General features: G+C 41.7%; 1 protein-coding gene across 3 annotated transcripts in view; it reads left to right on the top strand.

Annotated features, from left to right (window-relative positions):
• The window catches only part of LOC128079897 (SAM and SH3 domain-containing protein 1-like), a 518,613-nt gene that overhangs the window by 315,239 nt on the left and 182,027 nt on the right, over positions 1–21,347 (top strand). The gene's annotated exons all lie outside the window — the stretch shown is intronic.

The raw sequence follows: 21,347 nt of genomic DNA, 5'->3' as shown, positions 1-21,347 counted from the left end.
GAAATGTAAAAGCCGTAAAATAGACATTTTTTTTGGAACTGGAGCTATGCAATGAAGTGAGTAGAATTACTGTAGTACAAATCACTGTTTGGCCCAAACTCTGAGTACTTCTGCAGCTTTTGATAATTTTGTGTACGGCCCTTGTAATTCTCTCAGTGTACAGCGTTTGTGGCCAGTGTTGCCCTTCCTTCAGTTTAGCCCTATTGACACTCATTTCCACTGTTTTCTAAATGCACTTGTACAACTGAGTGGTGGCAGGCTTTTCTTCACACATGAAACAGGAAAAAATGGTTCCGTAATCCCTTTCACTGTACTGTCAACACACCCTAACCAGTTTCTAGAGAAAGCAAATATTCACGTATGTTTTCATGCCACAAAACCCATCAGAGAGTTGTTGTATAGAAAACTTGATACCTTCCCTTCACTCAGTAGTTAATTCAGAGTTGGTTGATGACTGGTTGCAACTATGTTAGTAAGTGAATTTTTCACATTTGAATGTTGTTAGATGAGATGGGATCCAATGGGATAAGATCAAATTTGGTTTTTGAGACATCCAGTGTGTTTGATTTTGGAAGTTTGATTTCAGGTTCTGGGTCAGGCTCAGCACTGCTTGAGTGTTGCTTACCCAGGAGCTGCCAAAACCCCAGGGATAGGGTATGCATTTTGTGCCTGGCTTCCAAAGCAGTAGGAACAAGTGGGAATGTTGGGAGGTCACCTGGCTGGGTGACTCTGCTTTGGACCAGTGCCAGACTGGAATAAAACAAGTCAGGGGTGTGTTGCATTGAGCACAGTGTTAAAATGCTGCATGCACACTCCTTGTTCCTACTGTGTTGGTTGCTTTTTTTGTTGGGGGTGGGAAGGAGAAGGGGGAAGTATGTTAATTTCTTTAGTTTCTTTATTGTCTTCGTGAAATTATCAAGGGAGAACTGAAAAGCTTTCTTAATAAAATCAAGCCTTTTACGATGACAAAGGTGAAAAAAAAATTTGCTAATTTCTCAAACTGTGTGATGCTAGGTTTTTATGTTGTATATGGGGAATATTTCTTTTTATGTCTTTCACTTACTCTTTTATTTCTTAAACAATATCAGTATTCTAAGAGATACAGAAGGCTTATTACAGAAGTCAGAGATGAAGAAATTCGGGTATTCTGAACCAAAATAACAGGAACTAGAAAGTCCTAAACTGAAGGTTATTCCTGCTATGGCTGAACTCACAGAGCACACTTACAGATTTTGCAAAGATGTAGAAACATCAGGGGTGGCTTTCTACTGGAGACCAGACAGAATTAGCTGTCTTAGTACTTGTCTGCAGGGAAAATTTGCTAGTGTAATTAAACTGCTCTAGTTAGACAGGTACAGCTCCTTGTACAGTCACTAGTGGCAGGAAGAGTGCCTGGGCAGGGAGCTCTTACCAGTGTAAGCATGGAAACGTGCTGCCATTCAGCACGGTGAGGCCTTTTGCCAGCTGCCATGTGCCAGATGTCTGCCAGCAGTGCTCAGAGTGAAAAGGATGTTCAGCTGTGCTGGGGTCTTGGGCAGGGTACATGTTCCCATTGAAACACTGAAAATAAACATTTTCAGTTATTTCCAATTATTTTCCTACGTGTGCAGGTTTCAGTTGCCTTTGAAAATCTCCTATCACAGCTTTCTCTCTCATCTCAGTCTGACTAAAAGATTATTTTAATTATTTATATTCAACAGGCTTCTGCTGTTTGATTCTTAACCCAGTTCCTTACAGCCCTCTCTTTGCTCATCCCGTCTGTGGTTGCACATTCCTGTCTGAAGGAAAGACTGCAGAAGAGGTCCGATGGCTGGCTGGGAACATGGGTGACCCACCTCCAAAGTCTTTGCTTTGCTGCAAATTTCGATGTGCTCTTGGGCATAGCATTCCCTCCATGGCCTCCTTTGTGCCTGCAGCTGGGAGAAGCAGCACTCTACAAGCCAGGGAAAGGCTGTGAGCTGTGGTAACTGCATCACCGGAGCAAAGTAACAAAGGTTGTGCTGAGCGAGAGCTGGGTCAGCATCCTTGCTGTGCTGTGTTCCCAGTAGATGGGGACTGGAAAGCTGTTCCCACCGGGATGCCCTCCTACAGCAAACCCAGCTTGCCTGTCCTCTTCTAACCCAGTGGGGCCCTCTTCCAGAGCTTTGAATGCTCAAAGCAGGTGTGCTTTCATCCTAATGCACTAAAAAGCATCTTTCTGAAAAGACATAAATCCCTTTGAAAACCCTTGTGATCTGTGGTTATTATAACCTGAACAGATTATTGGTTTTAAAGCTGGAAGGTTTCTGACGCGTCTCAGGTCATTTGTGTTGTCTTATGAAGGTTGGGCCAGAGAAAGGGAAGCCTCAATCATACAGAGATGTTCTAGAAAAGCTGACTTCATGATGGGACAGGCTCTGGTATTGTTATCAGTGCTTGTTACAGGAAGTCCAAAACACTGGCAGCTCTGAATGTTAATGTTATATATAGAAAAGAGGGGGGAAAAATCTGAGATAAAACTTGGTTACTCTTATTTTTTCATCCACATGCAGCCTCCCACACTTAGCCCTATCTGAACTGGAGCTGCTGCCTTGGTGAGTGGCTTTTGCAGTCATCCTGAGCTGCTGAATATTTTGTTTGTTAGCCAGCTTGCAGAATTTACTCTTACTTGTCTTACACCCATCTCTGTGGGGGAAAGCATATCTCCTATGTGGGAACTCTATTACAGAATTGTTAAAAGCATCTGTTTGAATCCTTTCATTCAATCTTTACCTCATTTGAAATGGGACAGTTCAGATTTTGAGTTTAGCACAAGGATATATGATGAGGGTAATCAAACCTCTTTATATGGCTGCAAATCTGTGTCGTAAAGAACTGCAAAAAAGGCATCCAAATGCCACGTTGAAAGTTAGATGGCAATTTGTTTCTGCAGAGTAATCCCACGGTCGTTTCACTGTTCTAAAACAGGCTCACAAGCATGCTGCAGTGTTGTGTGTGCTCTAGGAATAGAAATCCTCACAAACGCAAGTGTGTGCTGATGCTGAATGTGCTTTCTGTGTTTCAGAATTGGTGTTTGCTTGTGTAACTGTAGGCTTATAAAATACATAACATAAAAGTGAAGGGGTCAGCTAGTATTTTACCTGTAGCTGACTACCTACCAGTCACACCATTTTTTTCAGCATTAGTGTCTGGGGACTGGAGAGGGAAGGTGTAGCTTTGTAGAAAGGTCTGGATGATGCTGACTGGCCTCCAGTCCTTACCCAGGAGATGGAAGGGGAGAGCAGAGCTATGCTGTGTGGGTAGCAGCTCCAGCTGCAGTCCCTCTCCCTTCCCAGGCTGGTGGCTCCCACCCCAGTTAGGTAAGCACCTTTGGGGTAGCTCAGCTGAAGTCACCCAATTTGGTGTTTTCTTGAAAGCTTTCTGGTGAGTATTCCTTTTATTTTTACTCTGCAGAGATTTCTTTTTTCTTTTTAAGCAGAAATAGTTCTTTCTTGTTTCCTTGCAAAGCAAAAGAGCCTTTCACATGACTGGGTCTTCGGTGGTGGTGGTGACAATTTCAGGCTGTCTCTCCGATCCAGTAGGCAAAATCAGCGCAAAACATGAGGCTCTTTTGCAGCTATAGCTGCGTAGGGGAAAAGTGAACAGTATTTTTAGTTTTTCATAGGCTTAGTCTGTGCATTTTCACAGGTTGCAGAGCTCGCTTGTTTGGTTTCAGTGTTGGGCTCCAGTGCAGCAATTGGGACATTCTGTTCAAAACTTGTTTTAGTAAATTAGAAATAAAAATAATTATGAAATGAACGCTATTTCTATTGCCCTGTCAGCTATAAATAACGCTCTACAGCCCGCGGCACACCGGGCAGGCGCGGCTGCCACCTAGCGGGCTCTTTGAGAATGAAAGGAATGGGGGAAACCCTACAAAATGTCCTTTGGGGTCGGCCACCAGCGCTTCAGGCTGTGACTGGGGATTTAGCGATGAATGGTCCGGGAAGAGAAGGGTTTGGGGGACTCCACAACTGCAGGGATGTCCCAGGGTGAAAGGGAGGAATCGGCATTGCCATGTGCTGTGGTTTGTCAAAAGAAGGAAAGCTCTGCAGGTGGCATGCTCTGTATCTGTTGAAGTCCATGCCAAGCAACTCTGCCTCTGTAACCCAGGAAAAACATAGGACAGCCTCACTTCAGCAGATCAGAGAAGAAAGGAGAGCATACTTTGCTTATGTGCAAGATCAAAACTTCATTGTAAAAGAAGGAGCTGATATTCTCTCCTGCCCTGATAATCACAGCTTTACTTGAACCTTTTTTCCCCCAAAATAGAATGCTCCTGATAAAGATGATAATGTGGCTTAAATAATTTAGCCATTCAGATTGTTCTTTCCAGTTACCTGCCGTATATTCTCTGAAATTGAAGTGTGTCTTTGTATTTTTCTGAGGTTTTGGTTTAAAAATACAGGTTTATTTACCACTTGCAGACCATAAGGTTGTTAGTAGTTGTACTGTATTGTGGTATTAACCATTGCCATGTCAGTAGTCTCCTTACAACACAGAAGAGTTGTGTGCTTTCCTGCTGTGCCACACTACCTCACTGAAATCAGTAGAACAAAGGATATTGGAAGGGAGAGAAAATCTGGGGCTATGTAGGACATGCTGCATAGAAACAGATGAGGAAAATTAATCCATTATGTTTTATGATAGAGACCTGTGAATATGAACAACATGATAAAGGATTCCTTTGGTACTGTCGCATCTCTGAGATCCTAAGCATTTAAAACATGATTTTCTTCATTAAAACTGAGTTTCTCCCAGATAACACAATTCCAAGAGCTGAAGCTTACAGAAGAAAGCTAATGAATATATTCAGTTATGAAAAGTAATTAATTCACCATCCTGGGTTTGGGGTCATTTTTAGATAACAAAACATCTAAAGCACAGAGAGGGAGGTGATACGGGAAAACTGGTATAACTTCACCAAGAGAAGTCCTGCCTGACCAACCTGGTGATCTTCTATGATGGTGTAACTGCATCAGTGGACAAGGGAAGAGCATGTCACATCATCTATCTGAACTTAAGTAAAGCCTTTCACACCAGTCCTCCATAACATTCTCCTCTCAAGACTGGAAAGATGGATTTGATGCATGAACTGTTCAGCAGACAAGAAACGAGTTGCAAGATCTGGAGTACTGCATGTAGATGCAGAGTCCTCGGCACAGGGGAGATGCAGACCTGTTGGAGCACATCCACAGGTGGATCACAAAAATGATTCCAGGGATGGAACACCCCTCCTACAAGGACAGGCTGAGAGAGCTGGGGCTGTTCTGTCTAAAGAAGGCCCCGGGAGAGCTAAGTGTCCTCTCGGTATCTGAAGTGGGCTATAAGGAAGAAGGGGGCTGTGGTGATAGAACGAAGGGAAATAGTTTCAAATTAAATGAGGGGAGATTTAGACTGGGTATAAGGAAGATGTTTTTTCCAGTCAGGATAGTGAAGCACTGGAAGAGGTTGCTCAGAGAGGCGCTCAAAGTCAGGCTGGATGGGGCTCTGAGCAACCTGATGGAGCTGTGGGTGTCCCTGTTCAGTGCAGGGGAGTCGGACTAGATGACTTTTAAAGGTCCCTTCCAACTCGAACAATTCTATGATTTTGTGATCTATAAATAGGTTCTATCAGTAATCAGGAATGAGACAGATGTGTCTGTCCATACTGATAAATATTGTTCTATTAAAACCAGATCCCTCGGAAAGGAATGGGAATACAACCACTGTAACTTTTGCTATGAATCAGGCTGGAAGCATGCTAACTTCTAGCCTTGGACATTGTTTTTCTATTAACTATCAAACCCTGACATATTCATCATATAGCACTGTCAAGGAGTTTGATGAAAATCTTCCAGGTTATTTATGTATTTTATATAATTCTGGCTCACTCTGTGCAGGTAATCATATTGGTCTGTGCTGCAACCTAGCTTGTGTTATATGGGCTGCTGCGTCAGGTTGTACACAAGTTGTCTGCCACAGGTGCATGAGAAGCTGAACTTTAAAAATCTCTGTTTGCAAGTCTAAATGGGAAAGAGGAAAAGAGATAAACCTGCTGTTTACTGCGTGACTTTATACAAGAAGAAATGAACCTCTTTTTGTTTTCTGTCCAGATCTCTTGGTGCCTGGATATTATTTTGGCTTACAAGGTTCAGGATAGTAATTCTTATAATTGGTAGAAGTCTCCTATTAGTGGATGAGAAAGCTTTGTAGAAAGAGTATAACACAGATGTTGTAATTTACAGATTCACTGTGAAGTTCAGTGGCAGATGACTTTTTCCTCTTTCTGTCTTTTTTGATAAATGAGTTGTTGATTTCTTAAAAATGGGTGTCAAGCTTTATTGCATTGCTTCCAGAATCAGCAAACACTTAAATATTCATGACTGGACAGGCCATAGTGAGCAAAGCATCACTGGGTTTGTGTCCTAACTTCCAGCATGGGCAATCTCTGATAGTGTGCTATGTAAAGAATCAATGTAGGCACAAACGCACAATTGACATACATTGTGACAGTGGCTGCTGGCATCACTCCCCCAGAGGTGGCTGCACTGTGCAATGGTTTCTTCTTCCCCCTCCACAGCAGACAGCACTCTGTGTACATAGTCTGCAATATAAGCACAGTCAATAACCTGAGTACACAAAACTTCGGTCAGATGAAAATAAGGCAGGTGGCAGGCATGAAGTGTTTGCAAAAGGAGGCTGCTTTGGCTTGATTTGGTTTTCAAGTAAGCTTAAAGTTTCTATTCTCGTTTGGCCCAAGCTCTGTAAGCTCTGTTGAGGAAGAAATACTGACCTTCTTGGGAAGTATTTAAAAAATGCGCCCTAATTCCATTCAAACCCTTGCTTTTACCCGTGTTAGTGTCCACAGAGTATGTGTACATGGATAGATCTCCTGATTTTGATGGAGAGAAGCACCATCTGCTGCCTTTAACTCCCACTCCATTGGACCACAGATCGATCCACTGAAAGCCTTTGGTGTCTTCTGCTTGCAGTAGTTCTTAATGTTTCTCACATCTTCCGAAGGAGTTGATCTTGATGAACCAGCTTCAGCTCAGCAGTGAAAGGACATCTGCTGCTGCAAAGTTTCATTCTTACCAGAGTTTTCTGCTACAGAATCTATTTAAAAAAAAAAAAAAAAAAAAAAAAAAGCACTTGAAAGCTTTCATTTCACCACCCTATGTCAATTACCTTTGCTTCAGATTCCCAAACCTGCTGTGACCTTTACTTTCCTCACTAAGTGTCCCAGTTCCTCTGAAGTCTCCGTGCCCTTGATGTGTTAACCATGAATGAAACGAGGGCTGAAGAAAATGCAGTAAAAATTTAATGAAGTTTTTCCTAGACAGTCTTTGACCTAATCCTTGTAAATCTCAGTAGTATAACAATCAAGGACAGCTGATGAAATTTAAGGTTCTCTTATGACAACAGTGCCCAGATTTACTGATCTCTATAGTGTTTGCATTTGGTATGACTGGTTGAGATGAGTTAAAGGCCTTTCTGCCTCATTTCCTCTTTATTTATCTGATCCTTTCTGTTGTATCCTCATGTACAGCTCTGTAATAAGCAGGAGAAATAATTCTTCTCACACTTCAGACTTTAGAGTCAGAAATGTTACCCTTTCATATAATAATTTGTAGCTATAAAACTGAATGCAGTATTAGAGTGTTGATCATTTAGTGTGCAGAGCTGTAGGATTTTATCATGAAAACTCACCCAAAGAGTTTTTTCGAGTGTCAAAAGGAGATCATTTGCACAGGTAGCAGTGGGGTTTTGTAACAGAGTTGTATTTTACTTAACTTTTTCGCAGACAGTCCATACTAACTACTTGCAAGGATCTTGTACCATGGCATATACTGAGCATTGAGTAATAAGGGCTAGAACTACTATTGCTGCTTATGCCTGTACTACACGTCTAGCTCCTCTCTCTCTCATATTTTAACTTGATGAGTCTGATACAAATTCCATTGGCATTAATGAAGAACATTCATTGACTTCAATAATCTCTGAATTGCATCTAGCACCAACCACATTAGCATAATCAAGTGAGAGGCAATTGTTATGGATGCATTATTTAGCACTGATCAGGGAGGTACTGTGAGCTCCAGTGTCAGCCAGTGTTAGATGCTATTTTTATAAGGACTTGATTTATTAAATTACTATTGCAGGCTATGAATCTTCTGGTTGTGCTTTCACTTCTTTGCATGCAGTATTCTGTATTTGTGCTACAGGCCCTCTAAAGCATGCATTCCATTTTATATAATTTTCAAATCTGTAATCTTGTCTTCTGCAAAGTGGCATTTCTTACAAACCGGAGTGCATCAAGTGTCAGAATGTGCCTCACGTTTCTGCCTGCATCCTGCACTGCTGCAGATAAGGTTTTGACCTGACAGCACCCATCCATGCGTGAAGCGGGAGAGGGAGGATGCCAAGTTTCTGAAGCTGTTAATTGGAGTTGGGCTCCTGGTACTCAGTGCTCCTCAGCTGATGGAGGCTGTGAGAACAAAGAAGATCAAATTACCAGTGACACATCCCAGGGTAACTTTGTCCAGCCTGGAGCAGGAGGTGTGATCAACTGTCATAACACAGGCAGTGGCAAGGAGCAACCAGAATGCTGGCAGTCCTCACACCCTCATTCATTGCTTTCAGTGACAGTGTTGGGTGTTGCCCTGTCCATGAGAGGCTCTGGCCATGCCCAGGAAGTCAGTGTAGGTGGGGAAAATTTGCCGTGTGCAATAGTCACCATCCCTGGAGATTTTCAAGAAAAGGATCAATGTGGAGTGAGGGACATGGTTAGTGGTATGGTGGTGATGGGTTAATAGTTGGATTAGGTGATCTTAGTGGTCTTTTCCAACCTTTATGATTCTGTGATTCTGTTTTCTTTTCTAAATCAGTATTCAGCTTGACTGGTTCTAGAAATGTTAGCAGTAACAGCTGTCAAGAGTTTAAAAACCAGACGTGAGGTGAGCAATGTCAGCAGCCACAGTAGTGTGGAAACAGGAGACAGGAACACAGAATGTCATTCACTGAATTCACTTTTAGCAAAGTCCAAAATGATTAACTGTCATATCAGCCAAAGCACAGACTTGTGTCAGCGCTTGTATATCTTTATTTTAGATCCTAGCCTCCAGGTTGATGGACATCTGTGCCAGCTCAAGTCAATAAAAGTTCATCTGCAACCTTATTTCATGTTGGAAAAGCCAAGTAAAAGAGAAGTGAAATCATCTTCTGCCTTGTCAGGTGGGAATGAAGATGCTAGAGAATTAATTGCTTTAAGTTCTTGGGCTAAAAAACCTGTGCTTGTTGCATTTGGCACAGTGGCATCACAGTGGGCTGTCCTGGTCACCTGGGATAAGGGAAATCTGCCGTGGGACCCCAGTGAGCACAGGAGGCCCCCAGCCACAGTGAGCTGCAGGACTTCTGTGGTGAATGGATTGGAATTAGTGTTGCACTGCAGTGCTGAGATCTGCTTCAGAGATAGGGCATTGAAAACAGAATCTGCTATCATCATTGCAAGAGCCAAACCTCAGAATCTTTCTCACAAATCAAAGCAGGGAAGTTATGCTGACGGGCTGAGGAATAATATCTACAAGAAATTATTCACAAGCACATGATTTAAACACATAGCTATTTACACAGTACTGAAATTAAAATGCAAAGTTGGGGGGTTTCTGCCTGCTACAGGCAAAGGCCAAGAGCTAGGTGATGGACATGTGAAAATGTTGAAGCCATGTTTTCTGAGCAGATCAATATAAAAGAACTTCAGGAAGGGTACGTGAAGCTGATTTACTTTTCACCTTTTTCTGGCTTACTGCAGAAAAATGTAATTGAACTTCAACTGGTCTCTGAATTATTTGGCTTTCTCTTAAGGTAGCAGAGAGAGGTCTTTGATAGATGTTTATTATGATCCTGATGGAAGATTTTGTGCGGTGCAGCATCAGAATCAAAGGAGGGGGGGGAAAAAGGCAGACTTTTTTAAAGAGAGGCTTAGTGAGTGCCATTTCACCTCTGTGGTTTCCCTTGCCAGCTCTATCAGTAGAGCACAAGCTGCCATCACTCATCCTTTGCTCTTCTTTTTCATCCTGACCTCCAAGGATAAATACAAACCAGCAACTCAATCACTTAGCATTTTTGCCATGATTTTTCTGCACTGTATTTCTAACTACTGAAACTCTCCAATTTTTGGAAGAGTTGATATAAGGCAAGGCAGATGTGGCGAGGCACTTCTTTCCTCTGGATATTTGATTGAAAATTTCTGTGGAATACAGATTCCATTACAGATCCAAATGCTCCTCAGTGCAAATGACTAAGTAAAATAAACTAACATTACTGTGATAGAGGAGTGGGTCTACAAAACTGTTGAAAGCTCAGAGTGGAGCTCAGCCACAGAACATGTTTCCATCCTGTTGGGCAAAATGTATGGCATTCATAAGAGACAGAGTGGAGACATCCTGGTTGTAACTGGAAAGCCCGGAGGGTTCAGGATCCCTTTCAGCAGGACAAAGATGTCTGTGTCTCACCAAATGCCAGGAGAATTACAGTCATCTGCCAACTTGCAGGAGTCACAGAACAGAGCAGGAAAACGATGCACACTGATAAGGAACAGTTTGCTAGCTTTTGCAAATCAAAGAGCTTGAAAAGCACTAATAATACATTTTTAGCTGCACAACATCCTTTCTGTTTATTTATTTCTGGACAGATACAGGATGATCGGCATCCTGTTTTATTCTGTTTTGTTTGCACGCGGAGAACACTGAAGCGATTAACTGGGAGTTAAGTGCTGATTAAAGCCGCGTTTAAATTTATCCCATTTTGCTCGGGGGTGGCACAGACTCGGGCAACCTGAAGTCAGATCAGTGGATGTTTTTGTCATCGTTCTATAGGTGTCGATCGGCGTATCAAACGGCATCTCTGAGGCCACAGCGTGCGGGAGCTCCACCCCAGCTGGGGGTCCCGGTGGGGCCGTCCCGCCGGAGGGAGGCGGGGAACTGGACAGGACCGGGCCGCCAGTGCCGCCCGCCCGCCGGCAGAGGGGGCCCGGGTTCCCCCCGCCCGCCGGAGAGAGACCTCGGAAAAGCCTTCCCTTAACAAAGGGAAAGGTCTGCGGACCCTCGAGAGAGTGTGATGGTCACGTAAAGGTCTGCGAGAGCGTTTGTGGGTGATATTCTCGGTCTGAGACTTGCTTTTGAGTCTTCACAAGCTTCGCTCTTGAAGGCAATTTGCTGAAAGCTTTCAAGTTAGGTAGATGAAATAAGTGATGATTTTTGCTATCCCAGCTAGCAGATATGAAACAGCATAATTGCTAGTTCCACTCCCCCCACGTCCCCAAACCTTCCCCTTGCTGCAGAGAGCTGTACCTAAGCCCCTCACACACAGGAGGGTTCAAGCAGGAGGTCTGCATGTAGAGACAGGAAAGCAGTTGCAGCATTTGGATGTTCCCTGGGTTGCGTTATCCCCACTTCTCCAAAAGAAAAGAAAGAAAAAAGCACTGTGAATTCTTCTGTGTGTGTTTTTTTGTTTTTTGTTTTTAATTGCTTTAAGTGGATTTAAATAATTTTTTGTACCCTCTTTCTATCACAATGGTTTTAGTATATTAATCAGTAAGGCATTGTGGCAGAGTAGATATTTTTGACACGTTGCTTAGGATGACCTCGATGATAGTTGTGTGCACAGCAAGCATCAATCTGCGCTTATGTTCTGCACGTATAATGTAACCTCATACACCTCAGGGACTTGCACTTCAGAGACTTCCAAAGGCAGGACTCTGGCTGGAAGCTATCTTTCTTTTGGCTGCACATAGCACCCAGTAAAAGTTTGCATTTGGCACGTCATTTCTGAGGTGTGGCAGAGTTATAGATGGTAATGCGAGTTGAAGTTTCACAAATGAATATGTTGGAGACATGTATGAATTCTTGAGTTCCTTTATTATACATTGTGCAAGCATTCAGTTAGCTGAGGCATACTTCACTTTTGAATCATAAGGAAAATGCCACTGCCCAGCTTGCTCTCAAACTCGTCTGCTTAGCAGCTTCGTTGCATCAGCAAAAACAACAGTGTGTGTTTAGAGTCCTCTGTGGAGCACAATGTTTGCTTTTCTTCGTTCAGTAATTTAAATGATCGGAGCGATCCTCCTGAGAAGAAAGCAATAATTTCATTGTTATGGATCAATTTTCACGTGAAACTGAGTTTTGGAATAAAGTGATGGTGAGTAAGCCATGTGAGAGGGGAACTGGGGCTTATTTTTGTTCTGACTTTTATTCAGCAGTTTCTGCAAACTAAGATGGAAGAGGTTTTGGTGTTCTGACTGCGGGGCTACATGTTTTTCATTAAGGGGAAAACAGAACGTACTGATTAAAGAAGGGGTGAGATAGCGGCAGGCACGCTCGCTGCCATGTTCCGTGAGAAATCAGGATGTGAATTCTGTGTTAATATCGAGATACACGTCTGATTCACAGACAGTTATTACAACTTCTTCCGAAAGGGAAACATGTCAGCTGATTGAATGGATATATTTTGTTTGAGCAGCTGCTTTTAACAGAAGACTGACTTAGCTTTTTAAATCATTTGTGGGATTGCTACACATAAGTTGTTTGGGTTTTTTCTTTAGACAAAAAGGGAAAATGAAAATAAAAACTGATTTTACTTCCCATGAGACAAAAAGTTTTCAAATGACTAATTGTGATGATTGTCTTCTTGGAAACTGCATTCTCTGTATTAACTGTGTTCTGCAAGTTCCATAAGTAGCCATTTTCTTTTGTTTCTTTTTTCTTTCTTTTTTTTCTTTTTTCTTCTGCCGTCACAATACAAATGGTACTTTGGTTATCAAATTATTAATTTCATCTGAAGTTAGTAATGCTTTTTTTTTTTTTTTCTTTTTTTAATCAAAAGTAGTATTAATGAAGTTCATAGTCTGTACCCATAGGAATAAAAAGCTCAGACAAATACTCAGTCCTTAAGTATAGGGAAGTAACTAGATGCATAGCTGCAGGTTAGGACAAGAAAACTTTATTGTGCCTTCTCTTGTTGCCGATGGTAATCAGGACATTCACATTAGCTGGATGAAAAGAAAAAATCAGCTGGAGGTTTTTTACAGTCATGTAAGGAACACATTTTTCTGAGGGAGAAAGGCAGCCTGATCTAGTTGGTGAAGCGTATAATCAGTGCGTCTGGCTTATCTCCTCAGGCTCTGCCATAGGCACATGTACGTGAGCTTCAGGAAGCCACTGTACAGGCAATGTGACTATACTTTCTTACAAAGTGAATTGTACCTTATTCATGCAGCGAGGCACCCTATCCATAGCTTTTTTTTCCCATGTTCTTAATGTTTTTGTAATTTCTTTCTACTCAGCAGGGCACCTATGACTCTTACCCACCAATGTATTTAGTCTTTGATGATACCGCTCCAACCACCAGAGGCTCTTTCTTCCATAGGCAGCATGGCTGTTGGGAGAGAGTCATTAATATAAAATGTGTTCCGATTTGAGAAGACTTATTTGTATTTTCTTTTTTTTCTTTCTTTATTTTTTTTTTTTAACTAAATTAAGCTTTTTGTCTAACTGCGGAAGATGTAGAACTACATAAACAAGTGGTATTTTAGAAGAGTATGAGTGATGCAAATCTTTGTCCATATTTCAGTTCATGTTTACAAGCTATACAGTTCTTCATTTTACAGTCTTATATATATGATTTGTTCAGAAGTCATCAGCTTCTGACAGCAGTTTTGCAAGTAAAAGTGAAATCCTGTTGAAATTCTAGGCCATGGTCCCGCAAACTAGTCATAAACAGGGATTTTCTGTTGGTAAAAAAAACCACTGTGGTTGCCTGAACATATAGACTGAGCACATTCCCATGTGGAGAAGTTGCCTTCTTTCCAGAGAAGTTGTGACTGTCCCATCCCTTGAGGCGTTCAAGGCCGAGTTGGACATGGCAGGGGGGATTGGAAATAGGGGATCCTTGAGATCCCTCCGAACCCAGGCCATTCTATGATTCATTACCTTCACAAAATTTTGAATGACCTTTTGTCCGTGGCAGCTTTGGAAGTATTTCTCCTTAATGACTTGGTAACTGGTTGCAGTATTTCTTAAAAGCTGAGAGAGCAGCGTAGTCTCTTCTGGTCTTGGAGCGACATTTTCCTGTCTGTCTCCCATGTGACAAGCTCTGCCATCATCTCTTGCCTGCAATCTGTTCTTCTGTCAGCACTCTACCAAGAGCAGAACCCGGTGCCCAGGGATCAGCTTTACCAACTCTTCATGAAGAAGATACAATAAAAACTTTTGTCTGTTGGATTTCCAGTCTCTTGAAATGACATGGTCAAGTAAACTTCCAAACTACCAGCAAGTGCTGGTAAATGTGGAAGGTCTCCAGAGCCCTTCTGCAGGATGTCCATTTGGTGGGCTCGCTGTCACGTCCGCCTGCTGAAGCATTTCATCTGCAGCTAGTTACCAATTTAACCTCCTAGAGAAGGGACGATTCTTAATATAAATAGAATTGTTGGGCTCTGAAGTGAGTGTTGATGTTTGAAATACACTGAGAGGAGAGCTCTAAATGCTTGTTAGTTGTCAGGTTAGGGTTCAGTGGGTTTGGTTCTGCCTTACCATAGGAACAGGATGTGTGCAGGTGTGTGCTGTTGGCAAGTCCAGAGTGACTCTGCTAAGATTCTTGGGGATGTATCTCAAAAACTTGGCTCTGCAAAACTCTAAGTTAGCTATGGTAGTTGCCAGCTTCACCATATAATTGGGAATGGAATCAATATTTCCTTAAAATGAAAAGTGCTAAAGCAAAAGTTAATCTAAAAAGTGATTGAGATAACAAAAGCACTAGTAGGTATTAAATATGAATTTAAAATACACAGTAGGAATCGTGATTTGAAGAGAAAGTAACCCTTCTTTTGAACTTAGCAGGCTTTCTGCCATCTCAGATGTGGCTGGTCTTCATCTTCTCCACATTCCAAGTTCTCAAAACGCTGACCATAGTCAGCTTCTCTTGCCAAGCAGAGGTCCCCAGCATTTGTGAGAGGCCTGCTCTTGTCTACATGCAATACATCTACATCCAAAATGGTTTACCCATTGCTGACTACGTGGAAAGTTCAAATCCACAAGCATGCAGGAACTGCTGATCCATTTGCATGTTATGCTGTGGTCCTACTACATTTTATGTAGTTAGATGGTAGACAGCAGAACATACTGAAATGCATTCTATCTGCAGTTATTATGGAAAAATCTTTTCCCCCTTCTGCCAAATTCTCCCATTTAACTATCTTGATTTGTATTTTGCTTTTCTTTTTTGTTCTGTCTGTTGAATTGAAACCATTACTGCTGCACACTTGCATTGTTTTCTGTGAAGTTATCCAAATTCTGAAAATCCAAATCAAATATTTACAGGTAAGCTGCTTGTCTGGAATCTGGTAACTTCCCTAGAATCAGGTTGAAGGCTATCTGCTTCTCCAGAGAAAAGACGCATACATTGATGTGTTTATGCTTTGTAATAATAATATTTGTCTAAGTGAGAAAGTGTGAAGCGTTTTTCTTGTGCCATATGGCTTGTGACTATTTACAATCCAAACAATAACAGCTGCTGCTGTGTAAGAGAAGTATGTTTTTCTGAGCTGGAGATGCACTGAGTAGTGAATGACAAAGTACATGTCCACAGATGTATTCCAGATATTCCAATTTACCCCTCAATGTCCTGTTTATCACTCTTCTTGGAAATCATTGGATCTTCTTTTTTCTTTTTTTTTTTTTTAACATGCTTAGGTAGTGAGGAGAGCTTTGACAGCTTGATTTCAATCTTCTTGTATTTTATTTTTTACTTTCATGTGCTTATAGAGAATCTGTATTAGATGACCGCTATCCACATGGGAAAGAAGAAGGGGATTCTGGTTGGTGTTCAGTAAAATGAAAATGTGAATCCTACCCTTAATTCCCTTAAAAGAAAATCAGTCAACCTTTATAATCAGTAAATGAGAAGTTTCTAGTTGGAAGAATAAAACCAGGTAGTCTTTAGACCTTTGAAACATGGCTCACCTGATGTTGCTGGCATGTTTATCCTTTAATTCCCCAGTATGTGTACCTTTTGCATTTCCCTGGGGCTCCTGACAGTTGCCATTTGGAACCCCCTTTTTTGGGTGTTTTTCTGCTGGGCATTTTGCGTTTGATGAATTTCTGAGTTGTTGTATCAGGCTTTGTAATAGGTGACTTACCACTGTCAGTCATTCCTGTCAACAGCAAGAGAACAATTTGAAGATACTATAGAGTTGGTCCACATACCTGGTCCTTTAGCTACAGAGCTCTGATTGGAAATGGCATTTAAACCTTTGCCATTTCTATGCTTGTGAGCAGGTCTCTGGAGCCCTGGTTCTTGTCTGTCTGCACCGAGTTGTTCCTGTACCTTTCCCTTCCCAAAGGCTCGGACTGTTGATACACCGTATTTATTATGACTTATCTCGTGAAGGCATATTCCAGGGAGGATGAAATGTTCAGGGGGGATGTTCCTCAGTCATATTGTTGCTGTTGCACAGCAATCTAACAATGCTCATTAGCAGAACAGAATTACAGGTTTTCTGCAGTGGATGCTTTATCTCCCATGAAGCTTTGCTGGTAAATAAAACCCACTGGACTTCATCCTACTCAGTAGTGCCTTGAAATAGGAGTGTGAATACAAGCATTCATGCTATCTAGCAGTGTTCAGTGTTACAGTGGAGTTTTCTCATTTAAATGCCTTAAAATTAAGCTAGATTAACTGCCTGACAGCATAGAATGACTTCTGTTACTTCACATTGTGTTTTCTAAAATCTGTAAGCAGTTCTGCGTCACTGGGGATTTTTTCATGTCAGGGCTACAGATACCATAGAAACAAAAGGACTGAAAGGAACCTTCTGGTGGTAGCTGTGCTGTCAGTCCCAAACCTCACTGCTTCAGTAGTTGCAAACAGCCCTTTAATTTAGATGCCTTTCTGGTCATCTTACACAGAGATGTTTTCTTCCCTCTGCTTGATGCGAGCAGCTCTCCATCTCAGACTACAGTTCACCACATGAACTGTAGTAATGTGAGCAGCTTCTGCACATTTCCCCACATGTGACAGATGTTCTGTTGCCATGATTGTACTGGACCTTAGAGTTGCTTTTCCATGCCTGTGCAGTGATCAGGGGGAGGTTTGAGGAAGGAATCTCACTGCTGTCCCATAGAACTGAACACTTGTGACTGCTGTGATGGACTGTAGTGCACATCACATGTGCCAGCAAGGTCAGCATATAAATAAACTGGGGCTCCGGTAAATGAAGGTCATATCTCTTTGCTGCAGAGCCCAAGCAATGATACAGTTAATGAAAAATCTCCTTTATAATCTGCAGGCTGGGATATGGCAGTAGGTAGCTGTGATTCCATAATTCGTGTGCTGAGTCAACTCCTTTCAATGTGAATGAAGGAGTTACTGGGGAACATGCTCTTCAGTGTGAATTTCATCTTATTTGCCAGAGATGGATGGAATTACTAGAAATATTTGTATGGGAAGCTATAAGCGCAGCCTTCATCTACATCAGGGCTAAAGGAAAGAGCTTCTAACATATTCTTAACTGAAAAACTGTAATAGGTACTGTCTCCTACCCCATTTCTGCTTCACTAGAATAGACAAATTGCTTCGGCTTTCCTGGATCAATGCGGCTCTGCCTGGGTTATACTTGAAGCTGCATGAAGAGAAATTGACATGAAAAACTGACAACAAAAATGGCAACTGGGAAGAGTGGCCTGTATAAACTAAGCCTACATTTTCTTGTGGCCTTTGCCTGCCAGAGCTATTCTATGAGCAGTAACAATGGATTGCATAAACAAATTTAAGGGATTGATAGAATTTGATTTCATGCTTTGTTCTTTTTAGCTGTTTGCTATGTTAAACAGAGAATCTATTTCAGTACCCACTATGCAAAGTTCTAGAAACAGCTGGGATTATTTACTGCAAGGCTGCTGCCTAGGGATAGCTGGGCTTATTGGCAGCACTGTGTTAGAGCAATCAGTGTCAGGGAATCTCCATGTGAATAAAATTGCTTTGCTGACCTGCGACATGATGTGGTGCCATTAATACCAGATGTTGATGCCTCTGCTCCTCCTCCAGTTCTGCTCTCCACGCCACAATGAGATGAGAATTTGTTATTGAAAGATGTCCCTTCTGCCTGAGCAGGGAAGCTATGAGCTTCGCATGTAAGGGAAAGCCGCTGTATTGGGTTAGTTGAGGGGACAACCGTAAGGACTGTTTTGTAACATTGACTCCATAAAAGCAGAAAAAGTAGGTAGCATAACTGGCCAAATGTAAGATTAAATTTGCACTCATTCTTTTCCGCTGCCCCCTGGCTTTGGAAATAAATCATAGTGTGTCTATGCTTGCTATCAGCTATGTGAACTGAAGAAATTGAGTCTCTGATGCACAGTCAGCCTTACTTGCTAAAATCATTTTCCTTTGGGACTTTGTAAGTGCCTGCATTTTGGCATGGAACCAACAAACTTGAATCTAAGACAGTAATCTCTCAAATTCCATACGCTTCCTTTAGCCTAGCAAGTTAGAGCAAGCAGGGCGGCATCCCAGTGGGACTGTGTGGAAGATATAGAAAGAGTGTAAGAAACCTGTGCTTTCATGTGAATCCTAGTGTCCTGCAGTCACAGGAGCAAAACTTTTCAGAAGTCTCTCCAGGTTGTTAGGCTCAGTGGTTTCCCCACGGAGTCTTGCCAGGACCCAAGTCAGTGACCTGAATGCGCTTATGCAATGATCTTGCGACAGCAAGTCCATTAGCAGGTGGTTCCAACAGTGATTGTGCATACAGGTTTTTATCTGGCATGCCAGCAGAAATTGGGCAAGAAATGAGGTAAGAAGGAATTCATTCCATCCTACTACAAAGTAAGGAGGAAGGTGCTGTCACCTATCTGTTAGGGATCTTCCTTCCTGTGTTTTCACAGGCTGATAGTATGACAGCTCATTTTGCTGGAAAATGTAGCATAGGGAGACAAAGAGAGTGCAAGGGCAGAATCTTACAGGAGAGGGGTTTGTTGAAGTGTAAATACTGTCTTTCTTTTTTTCCCCTTCGGAAGTGCTCTGTTTTTTGCTCACATGCAGGGCAGGGATGCCAGCAGCAGGGAAAGCTGAGCAAAAGGAGTCCAATTTCCTTGGGGAAGCCTCAAGCCTCATTGTACTGCAAGAAGGCATTTGGGGATGTTCCCCCTGGCACGGCTGTCACTTGGTGTCTCAGGAGCACTGAGCAGTCAGTCAGTGCCCCAAGCAGAACTGTGGCAGGGCTGGAGTTCTGCACAGGCTGCAGGGTTTGCTAGACTTGAGGCATTTGCATGACCCACGTTATAGCGGGCTATTTTAGGTTTTAGATGTGCTTGACCTATCAGCCTGGACTAATTCCTGCAACATGAATAGCACTTCAGAGTACCTTTGATCTCATTATTTCTGCTATTTTGTTCCTTTTGTTGCTGGTGCTATTTGAAAAAACAAATTACCGTTTGTGATTTCCCACTGTCAGAAAATGGACTTACCTTCACCAGTGCCTTCACTGAACTGGTGGTGCAGATCCCCTGTGAAAAACCTATGGCTGTTACAAGAATGTCTAACATACATCCCTGAAATCCATTTTTGCCTCTTGATTTAATAGTCTTCTAAGCCATCATTTCAAAAGGGGATACTGCCTATTTTTTATTTCTTGGGTTTAGTGGTTAGTGATAAATTAATCTCAAGAGAGAAAGTAACTGAAGATGATGAATAGAAGAAAAATGTTCATTATTGGCTCAGGCAGCAAATGAATTCCTTCTCAGAAATTCAGGAAGTTGATAATAGTGGATTTTTTTTTATAGATGATTACCCTCATGACAAATCTATCGCTTTGCCTCCTCAGACAAGTACGATATGTTTTGTCTTTTTTTCCTCTCGACAAGGGAATTCATTACATAATGTCATCCTGTTGGAAAATGTGTATATTTCTGGTAATTACTGGAAAATTACACTGTTCTTAATTTCCATATAACAGGGAGGCTGTGATTAAAAAGTTAGACATTGACACGCATAAAGGTACTGGGATAAGTCATTTAGTTTCTCCTGGCTGCAGCAGACGTTTCTCTGTAAGGTGACACAATACAATTTGTGTATGCTTTTTTTTGTGTTTTTTTTTTAAGCACTGTTTAGCAGCAATCCTTTAACAAAGCAGAGCTGTAATCCCTCACAAATGCTCGATTTCTTTGCCATCCCAGGGAAGGCACTGCCCAACTCATGTAAATTTTTACCTCATCAGGGAAAACTCTGTGTTTCTTTTGACAATGCCACTCAAAGCAAAAGAGGAAGAACTGAGTTCTTATCCACTTCCAGATATATAAGCCCTATTCAGGAATGCAGAGGTGAAACTCTGTGTGAGCACCTGTGCCCCTGCAGTGATGTGCTACATTCGAAACTCATGTGAAAAACAAGATGTCATGCTGTCCTCCTTATCTGCAAATCAATATAGTATCTCTGCTTTCTTAGACATATGCTATCTTTGAGCTTCATTTAATATTTCTCCATTCATTGTTCTCCTACAAACTCAGAGTCGAGATGAAGGATGACTGATGGCATGTCCTGATTGTTCCTTGCTGTAGGCTTAAAGAGTGAAGTCACAACATTTATTAAATCTTGCCCAGATCTTTATAGCACCTCAACCATGTTGAACATGCCATATCTGGCCACCGTTAGGTGTGGCTGGCATCTTTATTTAAAGAGGTAAGAGCATGCTTACCTAAAATATTTGCCAAAGAAAAGAAGTGAAACAAAGTCAAGGGTGAGAGTTCCCTTTGGAAATGGAAAGAGAAGCCCAAACCGTGGTCTCTGAGGAGTCCTTCCAAAAAGCATTGGGAAAGAAGTATTCAATTAAGTAGGAAAATCAGGGCTGATCCTCCTATCAGTGCTCTGAAATAAAGCAGGGTTTGCTTCAATGGGTTTCCGCAACACATACAAACCAGTAGAGGTTTGTAAACCCGGAAAGAGTTGTTCTTGACTGTTTGTGGAAGAGAAGTAATCTTTTCATTCAGTGAGAACTTGTAGTATTTCAATGCATTTTTAATTCTCATAGTAGTATGAAAAGCCTAAGTCCTGGGAAGCATCAAATTCACAGATTAAGAGTAATTAAACAAACAACAAGTCACAGCATCTTTTGTTCTCTTTCCCTTTTCTCCCTTTATGCACGTGGTTTTGCCATGATTTTTTGTCAAAAGTCACTTAAGTTTCAAAATTAAAAAATGTCATCAACAGAAAATACACATTTTTGCCATCAGCTTTGCAACTGAAAATTAAAGTAATTGTTAAAGATAGGATATTTTTATGGAAGATTTTGTGGTTGCTTT

This window comes from Tympanuchus pallidicinctus, unplaced genomic scaffold (genome assembly GCF_026119805.1).
Source record: "Tympanuchus pallidicinctus isolate F22 unplaced genomic scaffold, pur_lepc_1.0 scaffold1, whole genome shotgun sequence".
NCBI lineage: Eukaryota > Metazoa > Chordata > Aves > Galliformes > Phasianidae > Tympanuchus > Tympanuchus pallidicinctus.
The sequence above is the reverse complement of the archived record's forward strand: the minus strand, read 5'-3'. Positions and strand labels throughout refer to the sequence as shown.